The sequence below is a fragment of the Rhinoderma darwinii genome, unplaced genomic scaffold (genome assembly GCF_050947455.1).
Source record: "Rhinoderma darwinii isolate aRhiDar2 unplaced genomic scaffold, aRhiDar2.hap1 Scaffold_3279, whole genome shotgun sequence".
NCBI classification, from domain to species: domain Eukaryota; kingdom Metazoa; phylum Chordata; class Amphibia; order Anura; family Rhinodermatidae; genus Rhinoderma; species Rhinoderma darwinii.
In genome coordinates, this window is record NW_027463385.1 from 112,657 (window position 1) to 140,503 (window position 27,847).

At 42.9% G+C, this 27,847-nt stretch overlaps 1 long non-coding RNA gene across 2 annotated transcripts in view; it reads left to right on the forward strand.

Moving 5' to 3' along the window:
- LOC142704368 (uncharacterized) overlaps window positions 1-27,847 on the forward strand; it is an 89,574-nt gene that overhangs the window by 41,539 nt on the left and 20,188 nt on the right. The window contains exon 5 of one of the 2 annotated variants that reach the window (XR_012867852.1): window positions 10,187-10,990. The exons of the other annotated variant lie outside the window; for it this stretch is intronic. This is a non-coding gene — a long non-coding RNA (uncharacterized LOC142704368). Of the gene's footprint in view, window positions 1-10,186; window positions 10,991-27,847 lie in introns of those variants that run through there. 2 annotated transcript variants of the gene reach the window in all.

A 27,847-nucleotide genomic window follows, 5' to 3' on the forward strand; every position in this document is an offset into this window, starting at 1 on the left:
GAACAGTACTCCTCAACCGGTCTCCTACCCTGACGTAAGGTCACCAGCTGACTCTCGGCTAAAGCAGTCCTGTCAGTCTCGTCGTAAATGAGTCCGAGGGCAGAGAAAAAACGATCAACAGAGGAAAGTTCAGGGGCGTCAGGAGCCAAGGAGAAGGCCCACTCTTGGGGCCCTTCCTGGAGTCGGGATATGATGATACCCACCCGCTGGTTCTCGGAACCTGAGGAGTGGGGCTTTAGGCGGAAATACAGTCTGCAACTCTCCCGGAAGGAGAGAAACGTCTTACGGTCCCCTGAAAACCGGTCAGGTAACTTGAGGTCGGGTTCTAGAGGTGAGGTGAGGGGTACTACTAAAGCAGCGTCACCCTGATTGACCCTTTGGGCCAGGGCCTGGACCTGTAGGGAGAGGCCCTGCATTTGCTGGGTCAGGGTCTCAAGGGGGTCCATGATAGCGTCAGCGTAGGAGAAAGGGTAGACTAGGTAAAGGCTTGTAATTATGTAATGGCAGGAAGGAGGTGAAGGGAAAATGAGCCCTAATCTACCCACCGCCCTGTCCCTGCCTACTTGCAACGACCCGCCCTAGGCGACGAGGTACAACTGGGCGGCGGTCCCTACGCTGGCTAAGTGCACTGGAAGACAAACAGGGAACACGCAAGGGAAGGGGCAGTAGCCACGGAACGCCACGAGGAAACGGGGCGGCGAACGAACAGTCAGGACCAGGACGAAGTGAGTACACCCGAGCGGGCACGGAGACAGGAGCAAGCCAGGGCAAGCAAAGCAGGTCAAGCAGAACTGCAGCAAGGCAGAAGCACGGCAGAAGCAGGCTGGAGCAAGCAGCAGTGGGGCCAGGAATCCAAAAGAATTACAAGCACTGAGGGAGAGCACAGGGCAGGTAATAAAGGGCAGGGGGCGGAGCTAACTCCGAGAGACCAGGCCGCGATAGGCTCTCCCACTCCTGAGCCTGCCACCCTGGTTGGTGGGAGATGGTGTCAGTCGAACAGGTCTGGCCTCAGGTGTGGATCGATTAATCCCAGGAGTATAGCTAGATGAAGTACCTGGCAGATCCCTAACACTGATGTACTCCTCACAGATTACATATATCCTGATGTACTCCTCACATATTACATATACCCTGATGTACTCCTCACAGATTACATTTACCCTGATGTACTCCTCACATCTTACATATACCCTGATGTACTCCTCACAGATTACATATACACTGATGTACTCCTCACAGATTACATATACACTGATGTACTCCTCACATCTTACATATACCCTGATGTACTCCTCACAGATTACATATATCCTGATGTACTCCTCACAGATTACATATACCCTGATGTACTCCTCACAGATTACATATACCCTGATGTACTCCTCACATATTACATATACCCTGATGTACTCCTCACAGCTTACATATACCCTGATGTACTCCTCACAGATTACATATATCCTGATGTACTCCTCACATATTACATATACCCTGATGTACTCCTCACAGATTACATTTACCCTGATGTACTCCTCACATCTTACATATACCCTGATGTACTCCTCACAGATTACATATACACTGATGTACTCCTCACAGATTACATATACACTGATGTACTCCTCACATCTTACATATACCCTGATGTACTCCTCACAGATTACATATACACTGATGTACTCCTCACATCTTACATATACCCTGATGTACTCCTCACAGATTACATATATCCTGATGTACTCCTCACATATTACATATACCCTGATGTACTCCTCACATATTACATATACCCTGATGTACTCCTCACATATTACATATACCCTGATGTACTCCTCACAGATTACATATACCCTGATGTACTCCTCACAGATTACATATATCCTGATGTACTCCTCACATCTTACATATACCCTGATGTACTCCTCACAGATTACATATACCCTGATGTACTCCTCACAGATTACATATACCCTGATGTACTCCTCACATATTACATATACCCTGATGTACTCCTCACAGACTACATATACCCTGATGTACTCCTCACAGATTACATATACACTGATGTACTCCTCACATTTTACATATACCCTGATGTACTCCTCACATATTACATATACCCTGATGTACTCCTCACAGATTACATATATCCTGATGTACTCCTCACATCTTACATATACCCTGATGTACTCCTCACATATTACATATACCCTGATGTACTCCTCACATATTACATATACCCTGATGTACTCCTCGCATCTTACATATACCCTGATATACTCCTCACGGATTACATATACCCTGATGTACTCCTCACAGATTACATATACCCTGATGTACTCCTCACATATTACATATATCCTGATGTACTCCTCACATATTACATATACCCTGATGTACTTCTCACAGATTACATATATCCTGATGTACTCCTCACAGATTACATATACCCTGATATACTCCTCACGGATTACATATACCCTGATGTACTCCTCACAGATTACATATACCCTGATGTACTCCTCACATATTACATATATCCTGATGTACTCCTCACATATTACATATACCCTGATGTACTTCTCACAGATTACATATACCCTGATGTACTCCTCACAGATTACATATATCCTGATGTACTCCTCACAGATTACATATACCCTGATGTACTCCTCACATATTACATATACCCTGATGTACTCCTCACAGTTTACATATACCCTGATGTACTCCTCACATATTACATATACCCTGATGTACTCCTCACAGCTTACATATATCCAGATGTACTCCTCACATATTACATATACCCTGATGTACTCCTCACATATTACATATACCCTGATGTACTCATCACATATTACATATACCCTGATGTACTCCTCACATATTACATATACCCTGATGTACTCCTCACAGCTTACATATATCCAGATGTACTCCTCACATATTGCATTTACCCTGATTTACCCATTTTTCTTCAAAAGTAATGTAAAAAAATAAACCGAATTGATATCGCTACGTCCGTAAAAGGCCGAACTATTACAATATACCATCATTTAACTCGCACGGTGAACACCGTAAAAAACTTAAATAATTTAAACCGCCAAAATCGCTGTCGTTTTCATTTTTACTGCACGGCGAAAGCTGTAAAAACGAAAACCCTGAAAAATGGAATCAGATTTTTTTCCTATATTCCTATATTTAACTATTTTTTTTTCAGTTTCCCAGTACTTTTTATGGCACTTTAAATGGTATCAATAGAAACTACAATTCCTCCCGCAAGAAATAAGCCCTCACATCTCTCTACTGACGGAAAAAGAAAAAAGTTATGGCTCTTGGAAGGCGGGTAGTGAAAAACTAAAATAAGAAAGCAAAAAATGGATCAGTCCTTAAAGGGTTAATTCATTTCTAATGAAAAAAATGTATGACTCCATGTGGGGTATTTCCGTACCCGGGACAAATTGCTTTACAAAAATTGGTTGTTTATTTCTCCTTTATCCCTTGTGAAAATGAGAAAATGCAACCTTTTAGTGGAAAAAAATTGTGATATTAATTCTCTCCGCCTAATTCTAATAAATTCTGCAAAAGACCCGTGGAGTCTAAATGCTCACTATACCCCTATAAAAATTCCTTGAGGGGTGTAGTTTCCAAAATGGGGTAACTTGAGGGGCTTCCACTGTTTTGGTCCCTCCAGGGTGTTGCAAAGGCGGCATGGCACCGAAAAACAATGCAGCAAAATCCGTGCTCCAAAATCCAAATGGCGCTACTTCCCTTCTGAGCGCTGCCATGGGTCCAATCAGCAGTTTATTACCACATATGGGGTATTGCCGTAATCAGGAGAAAATGCTTTACATATGTTGTGGTACTTTATTCCTTGTAAAAATTAAAAATTTCTATGCTTTTTCAGAAAAAAAGTTGATTTTCATTTTCACTGCCTAATTCCACTAAATTCTGCAAAAAACCTGTGTGGTCAAAATGCTAACTATACCCCTAGATAAATTCCTTGAGAGGTGTAGTTTCCAAAATGGGGTCACTTTTGGAGGGTTTCCCCTTTTTTGGTCCCTCCAGGGTGTTGCAAACGCGACATGGAACCGAAAACCAATTCAGCAAAATCCATGCTCCAAAATCCAAATGGCGCTCCTTTTCTTCTGAGCCCTGCTGTGGGTCCAACCAGCACTTTATTACCACATATGGGATATTGCCGTAATCGGGAGACAATGCTTTACAAATGTTGGGGTGCATTTTCTTTATTATCTCTTGTAAATATTAAAAATTTCTATGTTTTTTCAGAAAAAAGTCGATTTTCATTTTTACAGACTAATTCTGATAAATTTAGCGGAAAAACCTGTGCGGTCAAAATGCTAACTATACACCTAGATAAATTCCTTGAGGGGTGAAGTTTCCCAAATGGGGTAACTTTTGGGGTGTTTCCACTGTTTTGGCACCACAAGACCTCTTCAAACCTGACAAGGTGCCTAAAATATATTCTAAAAAAAAAGGAGGCCCAAAATCCACTGGGTGCTCCTTTGCTTCTGAGGCCGGTGCTTCAGTCCTTTATCACACTAGGGCCACATGTGGGATATTTCTAAAAACTTCAGAATCTGGGCAATAAATATTGAGTTGCGTTTCTCTGGTAAAACCTTCTGTGTTACAATTTTTTTTTTATTAGAAATGAATTTCGGCAAAAAAAATTAAATTTGTAAATTTCACCTCTACTTTGCTTTAATTCCTGTGAAACGCCTAAAGGGTTAAAACACTTTGTTGATGCTGATTCGAATACCTTGAGGGGTGCAGTTTTCAAAATGGGGTGACTTCTGGGGATTTTCTAATATATAAGGCCCTCAAAGCCACCTCAGAACTGAACTGGTTCCTGAAAAAATAGCCTTTTGAAATTTTCTTTAACCCCTTAATGACCGCCGATAAGCCTTTTCACGGCGGTCATTAATGGGCTTTATTCTACAGCGCCGCCATTCTATGTAGAATAAAGTAAACGGAGCAGGGAGCCGTCAAATCTCCCTGCTCTCAGCTGCCAGAGGCTTTGCCGGGTGAGATCGATATTCGTATCCATCTCACCCGTTTAACCCCTCAGATGCGGTGCACAATAGCGTGCACCGCATCTGAATGGTTTTGGAGAGAGGGAGGGAGCTCCCTCTCTCTCCCACCGACACCCGGCGATAAAATCGCCGAGTGTCAGTGTCTTCTATGGCAGCCGGGGGTCTAATAAAGGCCCCCAGGTCTGCCTGGAGCGAATGCCTGCTAGATAATGCCGCAGGCATGACCTAGCAGATGCCTGTCCGTTTTAAACGGACAGGCAGTAATACACTGCTTACAAAAGTATTGCAGTGTATTTCAATAGCGATCGGAGGATAGTGAAGTCCCCTAGTGGGACTAGTATAAAAGTAAAAAAAGTTTAATAAAGTTAATTTTAAAAAAAAGTGAAAAAAAAAATGAAAAACCCACTTTTTCCCCTTACAAAATGCTTTACTATTAAAAAAAAATACAATAAAGCAAAAAAGTTAGACATATTTGGTATCGCCGCGTCCGTAACGACCCCGACTATAAAGCTGTTACATTATTTAACCCGCACTGTGAACGCCGTAAAAAATAAAATAAAAAACAATGGAAAAATTGCTGTTTTCTGTTAATCCTGACTAAAAAGTGATCAAAAGTCGCATCTACTCTCAAATGGTACCAATAAAAACTGCAAGTCGTCCCGCAAAAAACAAGACCTTATACAGCTATGCCGACGCAAAAATAAAAAAGTTACAGCTCTTCGAATGTGACAATGGAAAAATGTAAAAAATGGCTTGGACATTAGGGCCCAGAATGCAAGCAGGGGGAAGGGGTTAAAATATGAGAAATTGCTGCTAAAGTTCTAAGCCTTGTAACGGCCTAGAAAAATAAAAGGACGTTCAAAAAATGATGCCAATCTAAAGTAGACATATGGGGGGATGGTAATTAGTAACTATTTTGTGTTGTATTACTATCTGTTTTACAAGCAGATACGTTTAAATTTAGAAAAATGCTAATTTTTGGAAATTTTTTCTAAATTGTGGTGTTTTTCAGAAATAAATACCAAAATTATCGACAACATTTTTTCACTAACATAAAGTACAACATGTCACGAGAAAACAATCTCAGAATCGCTTGGATAGGCAAAAGCATTCCAATGTTATTACCACATAAAGTAACACATGTCAGATTTTAAAAAATTGGCTGGGTCCTGAAGGCCAAAACAGGCTGGGTCCTGAAGGGGTTAAGCGGTTTTTCATTGACTTTATAGAAAAACCGCTCCAAAAACTATTGTAAAAAACAGCGCCAAAAACGTGAGTTTGATTAAAAAATGGCTGAAAATCAGGAGCTGTTTTCCCTCTGTTTCGTAAGCGTGTGAACGTACCCTTAGCCTTTTGGTGTGTCCTATAGCTTCTGCCATTTGGACAATCACACCCAAAATGGCTGCCAGACACTGCTTAGCAATTTGAAGACACCTTTTCCTGGCTTGTAGGAGGGGGGGTGAGATTCCCTCCCACATTTACGGCAGCTGTGAGTCAGGTTGCTTTGCCTTATTCACCTTGCTGTAATTCTGGGAAGTGCTCCCTCTGGTGGCCAACATAGGAAAACATGTCAAATTATTATTTAATTTTTAATACTTTCCACCATGTGGAAGAAAAAAAAATACAGCAAAAAACGTAAAAAATATAATAGAAATAAGTAACTTACTTTAAAAAAAAAAGGTTTAATTCGCGACACATTTCCATTAAGGGTTAACCTCTTCCCGACATCCGCCGTGTATATACAGTGCACATTGCATGGAGGAGTATGGAGCTCCATTGAACGAGCGTGTCGGCTGTATCTATCTCGAGCGCGATGTCGCTTGTTTAACGCCTTAAACGCCACGGTCATAGCGACCGCGGCATTTCAGAGGTTAGAAATAGGGGCGGCCCCCTGTAATGTGCATAATAATTAGGAACATCGTGTATGTAACCCGCAAGGTGAACGTTGAAAAAATGTAACCGCCAGAATCGCTGTTTTTTTGGTCACTTCATCTCCCACATAAAATTTAACAAAAAGTCTCATGTACCCCAAGGTGGTACTAATAGAAACTACAAAATAAGCCCTCATACCGATCAATCGACGGAAAAAAAAGTTATGGATTTCCGAATATGGCGACAGATTTCATATTATATTTGTAACAATCAGTTTTTTCCTTGTAAAAGTAGTAAAACAAAAAAAAACGATATAAATACTATAAAACTATATAAATTTGGTGTCGCCGTAATCGTATTGACTGGTAGAATAAAGTTAACATTCCGCTTTTACCGCACGGTGTATGCCGTAAAAATGAAACCCCCCAAAAGATTGAGGAATTGCTGTTATTTTCCTATTCCACCCCGCAAATGCCAGTGAAATGGTGGTGTGAAAATCAAGCACTTGTCCTGCAATATACAAGCCATTGTACGGATATATTGATGGGAAAATAAAAAGGTTATGGGTTATGAAAGGTGGGGAGGAAAAAACCAAATCTGAAAAATGGCTGCGGCGGGAAGGGGTTAAATACCATATTATCAACAATTCCCTAATATATATATTCGAGGTCCTTTCGTTAACCCCTTCCCGCCGCAGCCCTTTTTCAGATTTTCATTTTGTTTTTTTCCTCTCCACATTCCAGATGCCATAACGCCTTTATTTATCCATCGATATAGTACTATGAGGGCTTGATTTTTGCGGGACGAGTTGTAGTTTTTTGTAGCACCATTTATTTTGCCATATAATGTAATAGGAAACAGGAAAAAAATGATTTGTGGGGTAGAAAATGAAAAAAACAGCGATTCCTCCATGGTTTTTTGCACGCCGTTTTTACGGAATTCACTGTACAATTAAAACAACATGATAACTTTATTCTGCGGGTCAATACGACTACAGCGATACCAAATATATATAGTTTTTTCTATATTTTACTACTTTTACAAGTAAAAACCTAAGTGTAAAAAAGAGAATTTATTTTGCGTCGCCAAATTCCGAGAGCCACAACTTTTTTATTTTAACGTCGATTAAGTGGTATGAGGGCTTATTTTTTGCGGGATAAGCTGTCGTTTTTAATAATACCATTCAGTGTGTAAATGCGACGGTTTGATCACTTTTTATTTCATTTTTTGTGGGAGATTAGGTGAGCAAAAAATAGAGATTCTGGCGTTTTACAATTATTTATTTTTACGGCGTTCACCATGCGGGTTAAATAGAGATATATTGTAATATTTCAGACCTTTACGGACGCGGCGATAACAATTATGTTTATTTATTTCTTTACTATGCTCTAGGGGAAAAATGGGAAAAGGTTTTTTTTTTTACTTTTAATATACATATATTTTTTTTACATAAAAAAAAACTTTAACTCATTTTTACTTTTTTTTTTATTAGTGCCCCTAGGGGGCTTCAACCAGCGATCGCTAGATCACTTTCACGATATACTGCAAGGGTATGTTCACACGTAGTCAACAAAAATGTCTGAAAATCCAGAGCTGTTTTCAAGGGAAAACAGACCCTGCTTTTCAGACGCTTTTTTACCAACTCGCATTTTTCGCAGCGTTTTCACGCCGTTTTCGCGGCGTTTTTTACGTCCGTTTTTGGAGCTGTTTTCATTGGAGTCTATGAGAAAACCGCTCCAAAAACGTCCAAAGAAGTGTCCTGCACTTCTTTTGACGAGGCTGTATTTTTGCGCGTCGTCTTTTGACAGCTGTCAAACGACGACGCGTAAATAACAGGTCGTCTGCACAGTACGTCGGCAAACTCAAATGAATGGGCAGATGTTTGCCAACGTATTTGAGACGTATTTCCAGACGTAAAACGAGGCAAAATACGCCTCGTATACGTCTGAAATTTGGCCGTGTGAACATACCCCAATACTAATGACTGTCAGAATTACGATGTACTGCAATACAACTATTAAGCCCTGCCGGAGGCAGGTCTTAATAGGTGTACAAAGATGGCCGACCTGGGGGCCTTCATTAGGCCCCCAGGCAGCCGTAGCAACCATCGTCCTCCCATGATTGTGTTGCGGGGGCGCGATAAGCTGTTAGAGGGGGTCGCCCCCCTCTTTCTAACTATTTAAATGCTGCGGTCTCTGTTGAGCCCGCTCCATACTTCGCCTACCCGACTTTGGCGTATGGATACGTAAAATGTCGCAAAGGGGTTAATGCTCATCAGTGTTTGTAGTGCTAGAGCAGGTGCTTTCAGCAGAAAACTCCATTACATTCCGTTGTTGGTACGATTAAAGCCTAGTTTGGGCCTTTAGGCTCAGAGCCCATTTTTCAAATCTGACAAATTACAATTTATGTGGTAATAACGTCGTAATGCTAAAACCTATCCAATCGATTCTGAGACTGTTTTCTCGTGACACATTGGGCTTCATGTTAGTGGTAAAATTTGGTCGATATATTCAGTGTTTATTTGTGAAAAATTGCAAAATTTAGAGAAAATTTAGAAAAAAAATTTTTTTTCTGAATTTAAATGCATCTGCTTGTAAAACAGATGGTTATACCACCCAAAATAGTTACTTTTTTTTAAGGTACTTGCTCAGTTCCGAAGTGGCTTTGAGGGGCTTATGTATTAGAAACCCCCATAAAACACCCCATTTTACAAACTAGACCCCTCATTGTATTCAAAACAGCATTTAGAAGTTTTTTTTACCCTTTATGCATTTCACAGGAATTAAATCATAGTGGATGTGAAATTTGCAAATTTCATTTTTCTTGCTGAATTTCAATTTTATTAAAAAAAATTCTGTAACACAGAAGGTTTTACCAGAGAAACACTAATAAATATGTATTGTCCAGATTCTGCAGTTTTTAGAAATGTCCCACATGTGGCTCTAGTGCGCTCGTGGACTAAAACACAAGCCCCAGAAGCAAAGAAGCACCTAGTGCATTTTGGGGCCTCCTTTTTTATTAGAATATATTTTAGGCAGCATGCCAGGTTTGAAGAGGTGTTGAGGTGCCAAAACAGTAGGAATTTCCCAAAAGTGACCCCATTTTGGAAACTACACTCCTCAAGGAATTAATTTATGGTTGTTGTTCCGATTTTGATCCCACAGTTTTTACACAGCACGAATTGGGCTGTGAAATTTAAAAAATTAAATTTTTTCCAATAAAATGTCATTTTTCTTCAACATTTCTTATTTTCACAGGGAAGAAAATACCCCATTTTGTTGCCCAATTTCTCCTGAGTGCAGCAATACCCCATTTGTGGCTATAAACTTCCGTTTAGGCCCGTGGGAGGCCTCAGAAGGGAAGGAGTGCTGTGTGTTCTTTGGAGTGCAGATTTTGCTGGATTGGTTTTCGGTGCCATGTCGCATTTGCAGAGCCCCAGAGGTATCAAAGCAATGGAAACCCACCAGAAGTGACCCCATTTTGGAAACTACACCCCTCAAGGAATTCATTTATGAGTGTTGTGACAATTTAGACCACACCATTTTTTCACAGAATTTATTTGAATTGGGCTGTGAATTAACAAAAATGTAATTTTTTCCAATGATATGTCGTTTCGGCTAAAAATGTAAAATTTTCACAAGGAATAAAATACCCCATTTTGTTGCCCAATTTGTTCTGAGTGCGGCAATATCCCAGTTGTGGTGATAAACTGCCGTTTGGCCCATCGGGGGCTCAGAAGGAAAGGACCACCATTTGGCCTACTGGGGATTTTCTGGTGCTAAGTCATGTATGCAGAAGCCCCTGAGGTACCAGTACAGTTGAAACCCCCAAGAAGTGACCCCGTTTTAAAAACTACACCCCTTAAGGCATTCATCTAGAGGTTTAGTGAGCATTTTGACCGGAAGCCTACACCCCATAAACTGTAATGTGGGTTCTCCTGGGTATGGCAATACCCTCAATGTGGCTGTTATCAGCTGCCTGGGCACACAGCAGGGCTCAGAGGGGAAAGACGAGGGGGGATAAGATGTGCGGAGTTCATCAGGGTAAGTAAAACTGGGGTAGATTAAAAATCAAGGGATGTATGATACATTTTAAAACACTTTCATACAGAGCCCTGGTTTTTCGGGGCACGTGTCACATTGATATATTGTGTCCTTTCTTATCCCCCTCTTATATCAGACTTTGTACCTCTTGACTTTTTCCTTTCTTGCCAGTTTGGGGAACTTCTCCTGGAAAGTGTTGCCCTGGTACGATGCGTGTGGCCTCGCTTCCAGAAGTACTGGGTATCCCCCTTCTTGGTCCCTAAAGATTAGGTTCTTGATAACCACCTCTTGAAATTCCAGGAAATTTCCCGTCTGGCCTGCACATCGACGTAGCACGTACGCATTGTACAATGCCATCTGTATGATGTGCACGGCCAGCTTCTTATACCACACCGTATGGCGCTGTAGGGCTTCAGGACATGATCTGATAAGTCCACCCCTCCCAAGTACCTATTATAGTCCAGGATGTAGTCTGGTTTGGGGGTCTCTGTACTGGTACCTCGTACAGGTACATGGGTACTGGTGTGACATCTCTCTTGTCCTTGTACTTGACACACAATATGTTGCTGCTAGATTGTGCCCTGCTCTCACCCCTTCTGAGTGTTTGCCCTGCAGAGTCTTAGGGAGGCCTCTCAGATTTCTTCTAGCGGTGCCGCATGACTTCTGGAAGCGAGGCACTTGAAGAGTGGGACGCTGTTATAAAAATTATCCAGGTAGAGGTGGTAACCCTGGTCTAGCAGTGGGTGCACCAAATCCCACACAATTTTTGTATTAACTCCCAGTAAGGGGGGGGGGCATTCTGGGGGCTGAATACTGGTGTCCTTCCCTTCATATATCCTAAATCTGTAGGTATACCCTGATGCACTCGCGCACAGCTTATACATCTTCACGCCATACCTTGCCCTCTTACCCGGCAGGTACTGGCGGAATTGAACCCTCCCTTTAAAATGTACCAAGGACTCATCAATAGAAATACACTTCTTGGGGTGTATGCTTGGGAAAACCGGGCACTGAAATGGTCTAATAGGGGTCTCAGTTTATACAAACATTTAAAACTGGGGTCATCTCGGGGTGGGCACGGCTCATTATCAGTATAATGTAAGAAGCGAAGAATTGCCTAATTTATTTATTTTTTGGGGTTCCAGTTCAGTTCTGAAGTTGCTTTGAGGGGCCCATATATTAGAAACCCCTATCAAGCACCCCATTTTAGAAACTGGACCCCTCAAAGTATTCACAACAGCATTTAGAAAGTTTATGAACCCTTTAGGTGTTTCACAGGAATTTAGAGCAAAGTAGAGGTGACATTTACATATTTATTTATTTTTGTCAGAAAATCCTTTTTATACGATTTTTTTCTAGAACACAAAAGGATTTACCAGAGAAACGCAACTCAAAATGTATTGCCCAGATTCTGCAGTTTTGAGAAATATCCAATATGTGGCCCTCGGGCGGTAATGGACTGAAGCACCGGCCTCCGAAGCATAGGACCACCTAGTGGATTTTGAGGCCTCTTTTTTATTAGGCACCATGTCCGGTTTGAAGAGGTCTTGTGGTGCCAAAACAGTGGAAACCCCCAAAAAGTGACCCCAATTTTGAAACTAGACCCCTTGAGGAATCCATTGTAGTTTTCTTGGGGGGCATGCGACTTTTTGATCAGTTTTTGTTCTATTTTTAAGTGGCGTGGTGACTAAAAAACTGCAATTCTACTATTGTTTTTTTATTCTATTTTTTTTACAGCGTTCACCGTGCGCTATAAATGACACATTCACTTTATTCTGCGGGGCGATACGATTACGGCGATACCAGATGTTTATAGGTTTTTTATGTCTTATGGCGTTTGCACAATAAAATACTTTTTATAAAAAATCATTCCCTTTTTGTGTTCCTTATTCTAAGAGCCAGAACGGTTTTATTTTTCCATCAATAAAGCCGTGCGAGGACTTATTTTTTGCGTAACGAACTGTAGTTTCCATCATTACCATTTTTAGGTACATGCGACTTTTTGAACTAATTTTATTCCATTTTTTGGGAGGTGAAGTGACCAAACAATTATGATTCTGGTACGGTTTATTATTTTCTTTTATGGCGTTCACCGTGCGGGATAAATAACGAAATAATTTTGTAGTTCAGGCCGTTACGGACGCGGCGATACCAATTATGTATAGTTTATTTGTTTATTTATTTTAATAATAAAGGACTGATAAGAGAAAAGGGGGGATTTTTACTTTTATTACTCTTAAAACTTTTATTTTCTTATTTTTACACAACTTTTTTTTTACTTTTTTTTACTTTGTCCCACTAGGGGACTTGGGGGCAGGAGGCCCTGATCACTATTCTAATACACTGCATTACATGCGTAGTGTAGTGTATTAGAGCTGTCAGCTACTCACTATGTCAGGACCTACTAGGCTTCCGTCGATGGCGTAGCCGGAGTCCATTGTTAGGACTCTGGTTGCCATAGCCACCATCGCTGGCCGCTATCATGTAGCGGGCCGTCGATGGCGGTTTAACCTCTAAGAAGCCGCGATCGCTATTGAACGCGGCTTCTGAGGGGTCAATCTGCGGGGACCACCGCGATTGGTCCCTGCACACTGAGCTGTGATAGCCTGCTGTCGGAAACAGCAGCTATCACAGCTCATGAACGCGCCCCGCGCGAACGGCACCGTGTTTCATCCATGACATACTATTATGTCATGGAGCGGGAATGATGCACTTACCATGACATAATAGTACGTCCTGGAGCGTTAAGGGGTTAAGGTGAATTTGATGACCTTGCTGCTGCACGCCTCTTTTATTTGAGATGACCCCTATTATAAAACAAAGCATTCCATTAGGCGGTGTGTCGGACCCTTATTCAGCTGACTGATGTCTCTGATTTGATTCTCAGTTAAACGGCTACAATATTTTTATTTGTTGGTCTTTGACGTTTTCTATTATTAATGCTTTTGCTTTTTCAGCATTTTTAGGCTTATATCTTGAAGAGAAAACTAGACTTTTTATTTGTGATCGTCATTATCTACCGTAAATGTAATTGTGTCAATGGCAATGATTGGGGGGGGGGGGGGCTGATATGTGTGATTATCTATTTTTTTACCTTTTTATTTTAATGGCCTTTCCCTCAAAGGTAAGAAAAGACATTTGGGGAATTTTTATTACATTTTATTTTTATTACACTATACTTTTCCTCTGTAACTGGTTGTGCACAGAAGGGGAGATCAGCCGTGTTACACTGACTATGGTCACTGATAGGGCTGTGCTGGGTCTAGCTAGACCCTGCAGCAGGCTCCTACTACCCGCATCTCGGCAATCATGTGACCAGTCACATGACCACCGGGACCAATAGCGGAAGCAACCTCTACTCTATAAATGTGTACATGAGTACAGAGAAGACAGAAGTGGTGAAAACCACCGGGATCTTCTCTCCGGGGTCCCTGGCAGTCTTTGACGGACGGGCACCCAAAATTCAGCTGCCCAATTGCTTGTGTAGGAAGCTTAAACCTGCACCGTGTGTGTATATATAATATGTGTGTGTGTGTGTGTGTGTGTGTGTGTGTGTGTGTATATATATATATATATATATAATCCCCCCCCCCAAAAAAAGAAGAGGCAGCACTCCAAGAAAATTGGTGAGAAAAGGTGGTGTGTTTATTCACCCCAGGCAGGCAATGTTTCGATCCGTCGCTATGGGATCTTTGTCAAGCAATGACCAACAATCTTAACGGTATATATAAACCAGTGTGGTAATACAATCAGTGATTCAACCTGAGTTAACAAGTAGGAACAGGTGATACATTAGTGGTTACCGTGGTTACAACATAACAACCTCAGGGTATGTTCACACGCAGTGTTTTCAGATGTAATTCGGGCGTTTTACGCCTCGCATTACGCCTGAAAAAACGCCTACAATCATCTGCCCATTGCTTTCAATGGGTTTTACGGTGCTCTGTTCCCACGCGGTGTAATGTTACGCGTGGCTGTCAAAATACGGCGCTTAAAAAGACGCCCACGAAAAATAAATGCATGTCACTTCTTGGGATGCGAGTTGCTACAAAAACGTCTGAAAATCAGGAGCTGTTTTCGCCTGAAAACAGCTCAGTATTTTCAGACGTTTTTGGTCACTGCGTGTCAACATACCCTCAGTGAGCATGAGGCATCTGCGCAGAGAGCCCTCTGTTATAGCAGTGTGTATAGCAGTACAGTGTATACAGTGTTTAACCCTTTCAAGACCGAGCTCATTTTGGCCTTCAGGACCAGCCCCATTTTTTCAAATCTGACGTGTCACTTTATGCGGTAATAACTCTGGAATGCTTTTGCCTATCCAAGCGATTCTGAGATTGTTTTCTCGTGACATATTGTACTTTATATTAGTGGAAAAATTAGGTCAATAAATTCATTGTTTATTTTTGAAAAACACAAATTTAGAGAAAATTTGCAAAAATTATGATTTTTCTCATTTTAAATGTATCTGCTTGTAAAACAGATAGTAATACCACACAAAATAGTTACTATTTCACATATTCCATATGTCTACTTTATATTTGCATAGTTTTTTAAACATTATTTTATTTTTCTAGGCCGTTACACGGCTTAGAACTTTACCAGCAATTTCTCACATTTTCAAGAAAATTTCAAAAGGCGATTTTTCAAGGACCAGTTCAGTTCTGAAGTGGCTTTCAGGGCCTTTTGTATTAGATAGACCCAATAAATCACCCCATATTAAAAACTGCACCCCTCAAAGTATTCAAAACAGCATTCAGAAAGTTTCTTAACCCTTTAGGCGTTTCGCAGGAATTAAAGCAATGTAGAGGGGAAATTGACAAATTTTATTTTTTTTGCTGCAATTCATTTGTAATACATTTGTTTCTGTAACACAGAAGGTTTTACCAGAGAAACGCAACACAATATTTATTGCCCAGATTCTGCAGTTTTTAGAAATATCCCACATGTGGCCCAAGTGTGATAATGCACTGAAATACCGGCCTCAGAAGCAAAGGAGCACCCAGTGGATTTTGTGGCCTCCTTTTTTTAGAATATATTTTAGGCACCATGTCGGGTTTGAAGAGGTCTTGTAGTGCCAAAACAGTGGAAATCCCCCAAAAGTGACACGGTATTGGAAATTGCACACCTCAAGGAATTTATCTAGGGGTATAGTTAGCATCTTGACCCCACAGGTCTTCTGCTATATTTATTGGAGTTTGAATGTGAAAGTGAAAATTACTTTCTGAAAAAATATATAAAAAAAAAATATTTGCAAGGCATAAAGAATAAAAAGCACCCCAAAACTTGTAATGCTACTTCTCCCAATTTTAGCAATACCCCATATGTGGTACTAAACTGCTGTTTGGACCCACGGCAGAGCTCAGAAGGGAAGGAGCGCCATTCGGATTGTGAAGCGCAGATTGTGCTGGATTGGTTTTCAGTGCCATGTCGCGTTTGCAACGCCCTGGAGGGAGCAAAACGGTGGAAACCCCCCAAAAGTGACCCCATTTTGTAGACTACACCCCTCAAGGAATTTTTCTAGGGGTATAGTTAGCATTTTGACCCCACAGTTTTTTTTGCTGAATTTAGTGGAATTAGGCCGTGAAATTGAAAATCTACTTTTTTCTAAAAAACATAGAAATTTTTAATTTTTACAATGAATAAAGGAGAAAAATCACCCTAAAATTTTTAAAGCAATTTGTCCTGATTACAGCAATACGCCAGATGTGGTAATAAACTGCTGTTTGGACCCACGGCAGGACTCAGAAGGGAAGGAACAATATTTGGCTTTTGGAGCTCAAATGTAGCTGGAATGGTTTTCGGGTGTCATGTCGCATTTGCAAAGCCCCTGAGGTACCAAAACAGTGGAAACCTCCCAAAAGTCCCTTTAGGGGACTGGAACGAGCGATCATTAGGTCGCTGGTACAATACACTGCAGTACTAATGTATTGCAGTATATCATCATTTATACAGACTCCTGTAACAGCGCGATCGCTGTTCCTGTCCATTAGTCCCGGGTGTCAGCTGTAATACACAGTGGACACCTGCAGAATATGGAGCGAGCGCAGCGCATGAGCCCGCTCCATATATAACCCCCCGCACCACAACATGCTATTAAGTCGTGGTGCGCGAAGGCGTTAATGCGCAGCGGATGGTGCAAAGTGAAAATTTAAATTTTCCACTGATATGCCATTTTAATGCACAATATCTTGTGCCCAGTTTGTGCCACTGAAGACAAATACCTCATACAATGTTGAGCGGGTTCTCCCGGATATAAAATATCATATATGTGGACGTAAACTGGTGTTTGGGCACGCTGTGGGGCTCAGAAGGGAGGGAGCGCCATTTGGCTTTCGGAGCGCAGAGTTTTCTTGGTAACTGTTCTGTTTTGGGTTTTGCTGGTATTTCAGTTTATGATTATGCAGCATCCCAGAAGATACCCTTCTGGTTCCCTGTTATTTGTATGTCATGCATTGTATGTGTTTTACATGTCTTTATTATTTTTCACACAGTGTGCTGTTCACCAGCTGAAGAGAAGGATGAAGGTATCAGTGGGGAGCCACTAGAGGGTGCATTGTACATCTAGCATTGTTTGAAAAGGGGGTGGAGCCTGGCTACAGCCCTAGAGCCTCACTCTGACTCTGTCTCACAGTCTAGACAGAGGAGTCGGGTCGTGTCTGTGAGGAGACAGACATGTCTGCTAGCTGCTCTGACACAGCAGATTAATACAATCCTTTCAACTGGCAACAGGTCTCAGCACCTGCAGCCCAATGCAAGAGGAGGAACAGTAAGGAGATTGTAACCAGCATATCATCTCTATCATCACCACAGCAAGTATTATTTAGCTGAAAAGCTGTCTGTCTGTTTCTGAGGAGAAGTCTATATAATATTGGGCCTCAGAACTCCTGCTGGCGCTGTTACCGGTTCTGCCGCACGCCACAATTAATATAAGAAGTGTCTATCAAGTCACTCAACTACAACCCTCATCACTGAGAAAAGTGAGTTCATTTATTACACACGCTGCTGGAAAAGTGAATGATTTCTAGATATAGCTGGACAATTGAAACCCTCATTGGTCACCCACTGGTCCCTTCTTCCCCTCAACTGCTGAAGTGGACAGAAGATAACGTGCCTCCATTTTGGAAGACTGTATAAAGTTCTTCAGTAAACGTGAGTTATTCAAATCCCCTGTGTCGTCTGGTCCCTGCACTGCATAACATCAAGGGCACCCCACATACCACCTTGCCAGGCGCACACATACTACTACCACCATCACGGGAGTTGCTACGGGGGAAAAGACTATTACCACCATCATCCATAGTGCAGCCCCCCTGTCACTGTGCCAGCCCGAGAAGGAGCGAGGGAGGAGAGGTAGAGATTCCTACAGATACCTCAGGCCATACACTGTGCACTTCACTACTGCTCCCATCCTCCTGGGAAGCTCTTCCTCGTGGTTGCTGCATATAAACTTTGGCGTCACGAACAGGATACGTTTAAATCTCATGTGGGCCCCAAACCAGAGAGACTTTGTCCCAAAGCCCTGGTCCCCACCGTACAAAGCTGCAACCGCAGCTGCAAGAGACTATTTCAGCCCCAAAAGGGGTTAAAATCACTGTTTCCCGGCAGTTCCAGCCCAAAAGGGGTTAATCCGCCATTTTACCTCACAAACTGCTGCGTCTCAGTTCCATTTACCCGCTCCAGACAGGTTAACCTGCGGCGCCAGTCTAGCGCCACCATCTGGATGATTATAGGAACTCACAATATCCAGCACAGGCAAGAGGGAACGGCCGAAAACTGCTAGGCGCCGCCATCTTGGATGAGTGAAGCCTCTGCACAGCACCTCCACCGCGGATCCCCTGCAACCAGCAACTCTCCCAAAAACATCACAGGAGAGCAACGGAACAGCCCGGTAACAAAGTACAGCCCAGAGGGAAGCAACAGCATACCATCGGTGAGTCCCGATTCAATTGGCCATCAAGTCAACCCCTGCTGTACCACCACCGGTGCCCAATAAAAAGCCCGGGAGCATCCTGGACATCACTCCGGACCCAATAAAAAGTCCGGGAGCACCTTTAACAAGACCCCCGACTCAGTTAAAAGTCCGGGAGCGCCAATAATAGACATTGGAAAAATTTAAAGGGACAGTAACAATGTCGGACTCAAGTGACACGGAAGAGCCCGGTCTCAGCACGGTCACTACACCGGCCATGACAGAAAGAACAACACCTGCTGCAGCACCCTGCATCATGCCGCTGTCCATGCCCTACTATGCAGGGGCCCCATGGCTGCCCCACTACAAAGGTGAACCACACACCTTAAAAGACTTTAGAAAAAAGATGCTTGCCATGTTCCGCCTCTACCCCATTCCAGAAGAACAGAAGGTAGAGATCTTAATGGGGCAACTACAAGATGTGGCCCTAAAAGAAGTGGAGTCCTGGCCACGTATCCAAAAGAAGGCTGTGGATCAGATCCTGGTCCAGCTACGTACCACCTTTGAGCCCAAATCCATCTCTGAGCTCAGGATGAGGTTCATGGACAGAGTTCAGCAACCAGGTGAGACACTCCAAAATTTTGCTCTTTCCTTACAGGAGACCATGAGGGCCATGATACAAGCCGACCCCCATGAGGCTGAAAAAGCAGACAGAATCCTGAGGGAGCAGTTCATTGAAGGAGTCGCCTCAGATTCCATGAGTCATCAACTACAAATGATGTCCGTCCAGAACCCTGACAGCACCTTCCATGAGTTTAAAGAACTGGCCATAGAGGTACTAGAAAGAAGGCCCAGAAGAAGAACAGTCAGGGCTACCACCCCTCTTAAAGAGGCAGAAGAGGAACCTGCCCCAGTAGCACCACATCCAACACCTTGCAAGCCCATCACCTACCAGGCTACACAGGCTCAAATCACAGCTGGAGGAGATCAGTACCAAGATCAACTGAAACTCCTTGCCAAAAGCCTGGAGCAAGTCTGCCAACGACTGGAGAATCTAGAAGCTAGCTCTCCAGTAAAATGTAAGCTGCCAACATCTAGAGACAGTTATCCAAATAGTCCTAGCAAGGGCTACCGCAATAGTCCCATCAAATCGTCGACAGATCGCTTTGATGAACATGGGAGACCTGCCTGCAGACACTGCCATAAGATAGGTCACCAAGAACGTCAATGCTGGGCGTTAAACGGACGTCTCCCGAGGCAGAGGACCATTCCTCGGGAGGAGAAATAATAGGTCCCAAAGATCCAAAATGGCTGCCACGGTTTGTCGGACCTCGTCCAGAAGTTACCATCCGCATCAATGGAGTACCATTTGCTGCCCTCCTGGATATGGGATCCCAAGTGACAACCATCCAGCAGGCCGCCTTTGAACAACACTGGAGTAGCGAGATCCTGATGCAACCTCCAGAAGCCTGGTTAGACGTCATCGCTACCAACGGCCAGTCCCTACCTCTGCACGGGTACTGGGAGCCTACTGTCCAAGTGGGAGGAGTGCACTTACCTCAGCAAGGAGTCCTCGTGATCAAAGTTAAAGATCAAGGACAACCCACAGTAATTCTGGGAATGAACATCCTAAAGCACTGCTATGGAGAAATGCTAGAGGCCCTACGACAATCCGTCCCCACGGCTTCCCAGGCTGCCCAGAAGGTAATACACAAGACCATCCGTGTACTGGCTGCCCAACAGCGATTCACCAACGCCAGAGGAGAGATCTGCAGAGCTCGCATCAAGGACCACCATCCAGTAACCCTAAAACCTGGCACAGAAACACTGCTATGGTGTCGGGCCCGTTCAGGCCTACAAGGACTTGACTACCAAGCCCTAGTGGAACCAATACCACTAGATGAACATCCAATGGTTATGGCTGCCCGAAGTTTAGTGACTGTGGTCGAAGGGAAAGTACCCATCCGTCTTCTCAACTTAGGAGACCATTCAGTAACCCTGAGGAAGTACTACCCTGTAGCACAGCTGTCCCAACTCAGTGTGCAAGACCTGGTGGACATTCCAACTGTCACCGCTAAACAGGCTGCACAGCAACTAAAGACGTCAGAAGAAGCACCAGTAACACCCTGGTGGGGAGAAATCCATGTGGGAACTGCAACAACACCTGCCTACCAGATCCAAGGAGTACTTGAAGTGGCTCAGGATAGCCATGAAGCCTTCAGTAGGCATCCTCTGGACCATGGGAGAGCAAAAGACATTGAGCACACTATTCCCACTGGTACTCATCCTCCCATTAAGGAAAGACACAGGCCTATACCACCTGCCCTATACCAAGACGTGAAGCAGATGGTCCACGACATGAAAGAGGCTAAAGTCATCCAAGAAAGTCACAGCCCCTGGGCTGCACCACTAGTTCTTGTCAGGAAGAAAGATGGCAACCTTCGCTTCTGTGTGGATTACAGAAAAATTAATAACATTACCCACAAGGATGCCTATCCTCTTCCAAGGATTGAAGAATCTCTGACAGCCCTGGGATCAGCTGCCTACTTCTCTACACTGGATCTCACAAGTGGTTACTGGCAAGTACCAATGTCTCCAGCTGATAGGGAGAAGACAGCCTTCACCACCCCAATGGGCTTATTCGAGTTCAATTGCATGCCCTTCGGACTGTGCAATGCTCCTGGAACATTCCAAAGGCTGATGGAAAGATGCCTAGGTCACAGGAACTTTGAGACTGTGCTCCTATACCTGGATGACGTCATAGTCTACTCCAAGTCCTATGAAGATCATCTCAAGCATCTAGCTGAAGTGTTCCAGGTCCTAACCAAAAATGGCTTAAAAATCAAACCCTCCAAGTGTCACCTCCTCCAACCTCAAGTCCAGTACTTGGGACATATAGTGAGCGCAGAAGGCATAAAGCCAGATCCTGAGAAGATAGCTGCTGTCCACAGTTGGCATACACCTACCACTGTGAAGGAAGTAAGAAGCTTTCTCGGATTTGCCGGGTACTACCGGAGATTCATTCCTCATTTTGCCCGCATCGCTGAACCGCTACAAGAACTCTTGAGGGGGCACCCTAAAGAACACTTGAAGAGGAGAATTCCCATTAACTGGAAAGAAGAACAAGAAATTGCCTTCCAGTTACTAAAAAGATTATTGACTGAACCACCCATTCTGGGCTACCCAGATTACAGCCTGCCCTTCCATCTTTACACAGATGCAAGCAACCAAGGACTTGGTGCAGTGCTGGCCCAACAACAAGGAGACAAAGAAAGAGTGATCGCCTATGCAAGTAGAGCACTCAAAGGAGCTGAAAGAAACGATCAGAACTATAGTTCCTTGCATTGGTCTGGGCCGTCACAGAGAAGTTTAAGGACTACCTTGCCGCTTCTTCCTTCACTGTCTTCACAGATAACAACCCGCTAGCACACCTGAACACCGCAAGGCTGGGAGCCTTAGAACAGAGATGGGCTTCACGATTAGCAAATTACAACTTCGTGGTCAAATACAGAACAGGCAAGTCTAACATCAATGCGGATGCCTTGTCCCGCCTGCCTACAGGAGAAGACCCGGAGAATCCTGATGATGACAACCACAAAGAGGAAGTAGAGATGCCTGCATTCTACAACCGCTTTGCAGATCCTGATGCTATCAACAACAAAACCCAGGTACATTGTTCTTCCCAACAGGCCAAGAAGCAGTCACCAGAACAAGAACAATGGGCCCTGTTGCAAGCTGAGAGCAGAGTGATTGGAGATATCCTAGACTACCTGGATACCAAAAAAATACCCATTAGAATCCGCCGAGGCAACACAAACCCAGAACTACTTCGCCTTTGGAGACAAAGGAAACGTCTCTTTGAAGAGAATGGTCTGCTGCTGAGGAGAGTGCTGGATCCCATCACCAGTAATCGGCTGCACCAAATTGTCATCCCAAGGAGAGATGCCAAAGTTGTCCTTGAGGCATACCACAACAAGTCTGGACACTTTGGAGTTCAAAAGACAGAAGCTACAATTCGCAGAAGATTCTATTGGATCGGAATTAGAGGTGATGTCGAGAAATGGTGTCAAGAATGTACTGCTTGTGCCTTAGCAAGAGGAGAGAAGCCAAACCAAAAGGCCCCTCTGCATCCTATCGTGAGTCATCGACCGCTGGAGATCGTGGCCATCGACCATGTGAAAATGGAGCCAAGTAGAACAGGATACACCTATGCCATGACCATCATCGACCATTACACCAAATTCACAGTCGCAGTACCAGTAAAGGACTTGACAGCAAAGACCACCGCTGCAGTCTTCCTAAAAACTTTCCTTCTACCCTATGGCTGTCCTGAGAAGATCTTGACAGATAGAGGTTCTGCATTTGAATCCCAACTATTTCAGGAACTTTGTCAGCTGTACAACTGTAAGAAACTAAGAACAACCGCTTACCATCCCCAAGGAAATGGGTTGTGTGAGAAGATGAACCAGATTCTGATTGAGATGCTCAGAACTTTACCGCCTCATCAGAGAGCTGTCTGGCCAAATTATTTGCCTGAGTTGGTGTACATCTATAACAACACTATGCAAGCCTCCACAGGTTACACCCCATACTTCCTATTGTTCGGAAGACAAGGAAAGCTGCCTTCAGACATTTCATTGAATGTGTCCGTTCCAGATGACTTGAACCCTCTACCAACCACAGAGTGGGTGAGTGAACACCAAAGACGCATGGCTGATGCAAATGAAATTGTTGAAGCTAGGATGGAAGAAGCGAGAAAGAAGCAACAACATGATTATGACCAACATGCTAATGCTAAACCCTTTCAAGTTGGAGACCTTGTCTGGTTGAAAAACTTTCAAAGAACCAGCAAATTGGACACTAAGTGGGAAAGAATCCCTTATACCATCAAGGCTGTCCCATACCAAGGAACAGATATCTATGAGATCCAAAGAGATGGTAAACAACCGCAAATTGTCCACCGTAACAGGCTTAAACTGTGCCTACAAGATCAACAGTTGCCTACCATTGAACAGGAAATATCAATTGAAGAACCAGTTGCAATTGATCTACCAGAAGTAACTGAAGCTATTGAAGCAACAACTACTGAGTCCTCAACTCAAGAGCAACACTTGGACATAAAGAACCCACTGAGTTGGTGGTTTACCCCAATTTTGTCATTCCTTGCACCTGATCCTACACCTACAGTGTCTACAACTCACACAGAGGACAGATCACATCATGTACCTGCTGTTGTTGTACCTGAACCTGTCAGGAGATCAGAGAGAACCACTAAAGGAGTGAAACCAGTTCGCTTTAGGGATTGAATATAATTGCAAGTAGGGAACAAGAAAGACTCTTATGTTCTAGAGCCCCTTCTTCATTTCTTCATTTATTCCTATCCAAGTTAGGCCGAAGCCTACCAACCCTTGTTACGTTCAAGAGGGAATATCCCCATAGACTCTGACGTACCAGAGCCCCTCATATCCTAAGTGCCATAAACTGTTGGACACTGCCGCTCATCTTGACTTGAGACTTCTGCCCCTCATCTTCCAACTGTTACAGAAGAAATCTTCGCCCCTATTCCCCCTTCGAGAGTCAAGAATACAGGAATACAATGTTATTAAGATGTTTGCATTTCATGTTAACCCTTTTTACATCTTTTAGGCTGTTCATATCCAAGAAAACGACGAGGACGTCTTGTCTTAAGTCCGGGAGTATGCAGCATCCCAGAAGATACCCTTCTGGTTCCCTGTTATTTGTATGTCATGCATTGTATGTGTTTTACATGTCTTTATTATTTTTCACACAGTGTGCTGTTCACCAGCTGAAGAGAAGGATGAAGGTATCAGTGGGGAGCCACTAGAGGGTGCATTGTACATCTAGCATTGTTTGAAAAGGGGGTGGAGCCTGGCTACAGCCCTAGAGCCTCACTCTGACTCTGTCTCACAGTCTGCACAGGGGAGTCGGGTCGTGTCTGTGAGGAGACAGACATGTCTGCTAGCTGCTCTGACACAGCAGATTAATACAATCCTTTCAACTGGCAACAGGTCTCAGCACCTGCAGCCCAATGCAAGAGGAGGAACAGTAAGGAGATTGTAACCAGCATATCATCTCTATCATCACCACAGCAAGTATTATTTAGCTGAAAAGCTGTCTGTCTGTTTCTGAGGAGAAGTCTATATAATATTGGGCCTCAGAACTCCTGCTGGCGCTGTTACCGGTTCTGCCGCACGCCACAATTAATATAAGAAGTGTCTATCAAGTCACTCAACTACAACCCTCATCACTGAGAAAAGTGAGTTCATTTATTACACACGCTGCTGGAAAAGTGAATGATTTCTAGATATAGCTGGACAATTGAAACCCTCATTGGTCACCCACTGGTCCCTTGTTCCCCTCAACTGTTGAAGTGGACAGAAGATAACGTGCCTCCATTTTGGAAGACTGTATAAAGTTCTTCAGTAAACGTGAGTTATTCAAATCCCCTGTGTCGTCTGGTCCCTGCACTGCATAACATCAAGGGCACCCCACATACCACCTTGCCAGGCGCACACATACTACTACCACCATCACGGGAGTTGCTACGGGGGAAAAGACTATTACCACCATCATCCATAGTGCAGCCCCCCTGTCACTGTGCCAGCCCGAGAAGGAGCGAGGGAGGAGAGGTAGAGATTCCTACAGATACCTCAGGCCATACACTGTGCACTTCACTACTGCTCCCATCCTCCTGGGAAGCTCTTCCTCGTGGTTGCTGCAATGTGGGGGTATGTGCAAATTGGGCAGAGTACATCAAATAAATAAATAATAATCCGCAGATATGTGGCCAATGTCGCACTGATAAATGGCGCCCGATCTTATCTGCTTTTGGACACTGCACAATTTCTGTCGCTATATTCTGAGAGACAGAACTTTTATTCTTCACCGGAGCCGTGCGAGGGCTTTTTTTATCACTTTTTATTAGATTTTTTTTGGCAATCAAAGTGACAAAAAAACAAATTCTGACAATGTTTTTTGTCTTTTTTTTTTTACACTTTTCACCGCGCGCTATAAATGACATTTTACTTTATTCTGCGGATTGATACGATTACGCCGATACCAGATGTATATAGTTTTTTTATGTTTTGTGGCATTTGCGCAATAAAATCACTTTTCGATAAAATTATTTTTTGTGTCGCCATATTCTGAGAGCCATAACTTTTTTATTTTTCAGTCAAAAAGCTGTGTAAGGGCTTGTTTTTTGCGGGACAGGTTGTCGTTTTTATTGGTACTATTTTAGGGTACATGCAAATTTTTGATCACTTTTTATTCTATATTTTTGGAGGGTTGATGACCAAAAAAATTGTGATTCTGACATTGTTTTTTAATTATTTTTTTGCGCTGTTCACTGTGCGGGAAAAATAACATTATAGTTTTATAGTTGGGGTCGTTGTGAACGCGGTGATACCAAATATGTGTACTTTTTTTTAACATTTTCATTTTTTTCCTATAATAAAAGTCTTCTTATAGGAAAAAAAAGCATTTTTTGTTTTGTAACTTTTATAACTTGTTTTTACACTTTTATAAAACATTTTTATTACTTTATTTTTTACTTCAAGACTGGCAGCACTGATCGCTGCTATAATACATTACACTACCTAGGTAGTATAACGTATTATAAACTGTCAGTGTGACGCTGAGAGTCACACTGACAGGAAGCTTATGAGGACCGGCCTCCGGCTGGTTCTCATAAGCTGCTGTGCATGGCAGACCCGGGGGCTGTTGTATGGCCCCCGGTTTTGCCTTTTAACCGATTGCAGCACCTCCAATCGGTCCCCGGGAAAGTTTGTTGTAGCAACAAACTTTCCAGTTCGTTGCTACAACAAACTTTCCCTACGATCACATGACCAGGATCTGAACCAATTAGGTCCCGGTCATGTCTCCGGGACCAGAGGCAGGGGTTAACAGCGCGATCCAGGTGTCAGCGCTAGTCTGAGACACCCGGATCGTGCTTTTAACACCCACCGTGAATTATGAACCCCTTGAGGAAAAAGCTTATTTTGGCCTTCAGGACCAGACCCATTTTTTCAAATCTGATATGTGTCACTTTATGTGGTAATGACTTGGGAATGCTTTTACCTATCAAAGTGATTCTGAGATTGTTTTCTCGTGACTTATTGTACTTTATGATAGTGGAAAAATTTGGTCGATAAATTCGATATTTATTAATGAAAAACACCAAAATTTCGTGAAAAATGCCAAAAATTAGCATTTTTCTAAATTTAAATGTATCTGCTTGTAAGACAGGCCGTTATACCACACAAAATTGTTGCTAACTAACATCCCCCATATGTCTACTTTAGATTGGCATCGTTTTTTGAACATCCTTTTATTTTTCTATGACATCACAAGGCTTAGAACTTTAGCAGCAATTTCTCACATTTTCAAGAAAATTTCAAAAGGCTATTTTTACAGGGGCCAGTTCAGTTGTCAAGCGGCTTTTAGGGCTTTCTATATTAGAAACCCCCATAAATCACCCTATTTTAAAAACTTCACCCCTCAAAGTATTCAAAACAGCATTTAGAAAGTTTCTTAACCCTTTAAACGTTTCACAGGAATAAAAGAAACATAGAGGGGAAATGTTCAAATTTTTTTTTTGCAGAAATTCATTTTTAATCTATTTTTACTAGGTTTTACCAGACAAACGCAACTCAATATTTATTGCCCAGATTCTGCAGTTTTTAGAAATATCCCACATGTGGCCCTAGTGTGGTAATGGACTGAAGCACTGGCCTCAGAAGCAAAGGAGCACCTAGAGGATTTTGGGGCCTCCTTTTTATTAGAATATATTTTAGGCACAATGTCGGGTTTGAAGGGCTCTTGTGGTGCCAAAACAGTGGAAATCCACCAAAAGTGACCCCATTTGGGAAACTACACCCCTTGAGGAAATTATCTAGGGGTATAGTGAGCATTTTGACCCCGCAGGTTTTTTGCAGAAATTATTG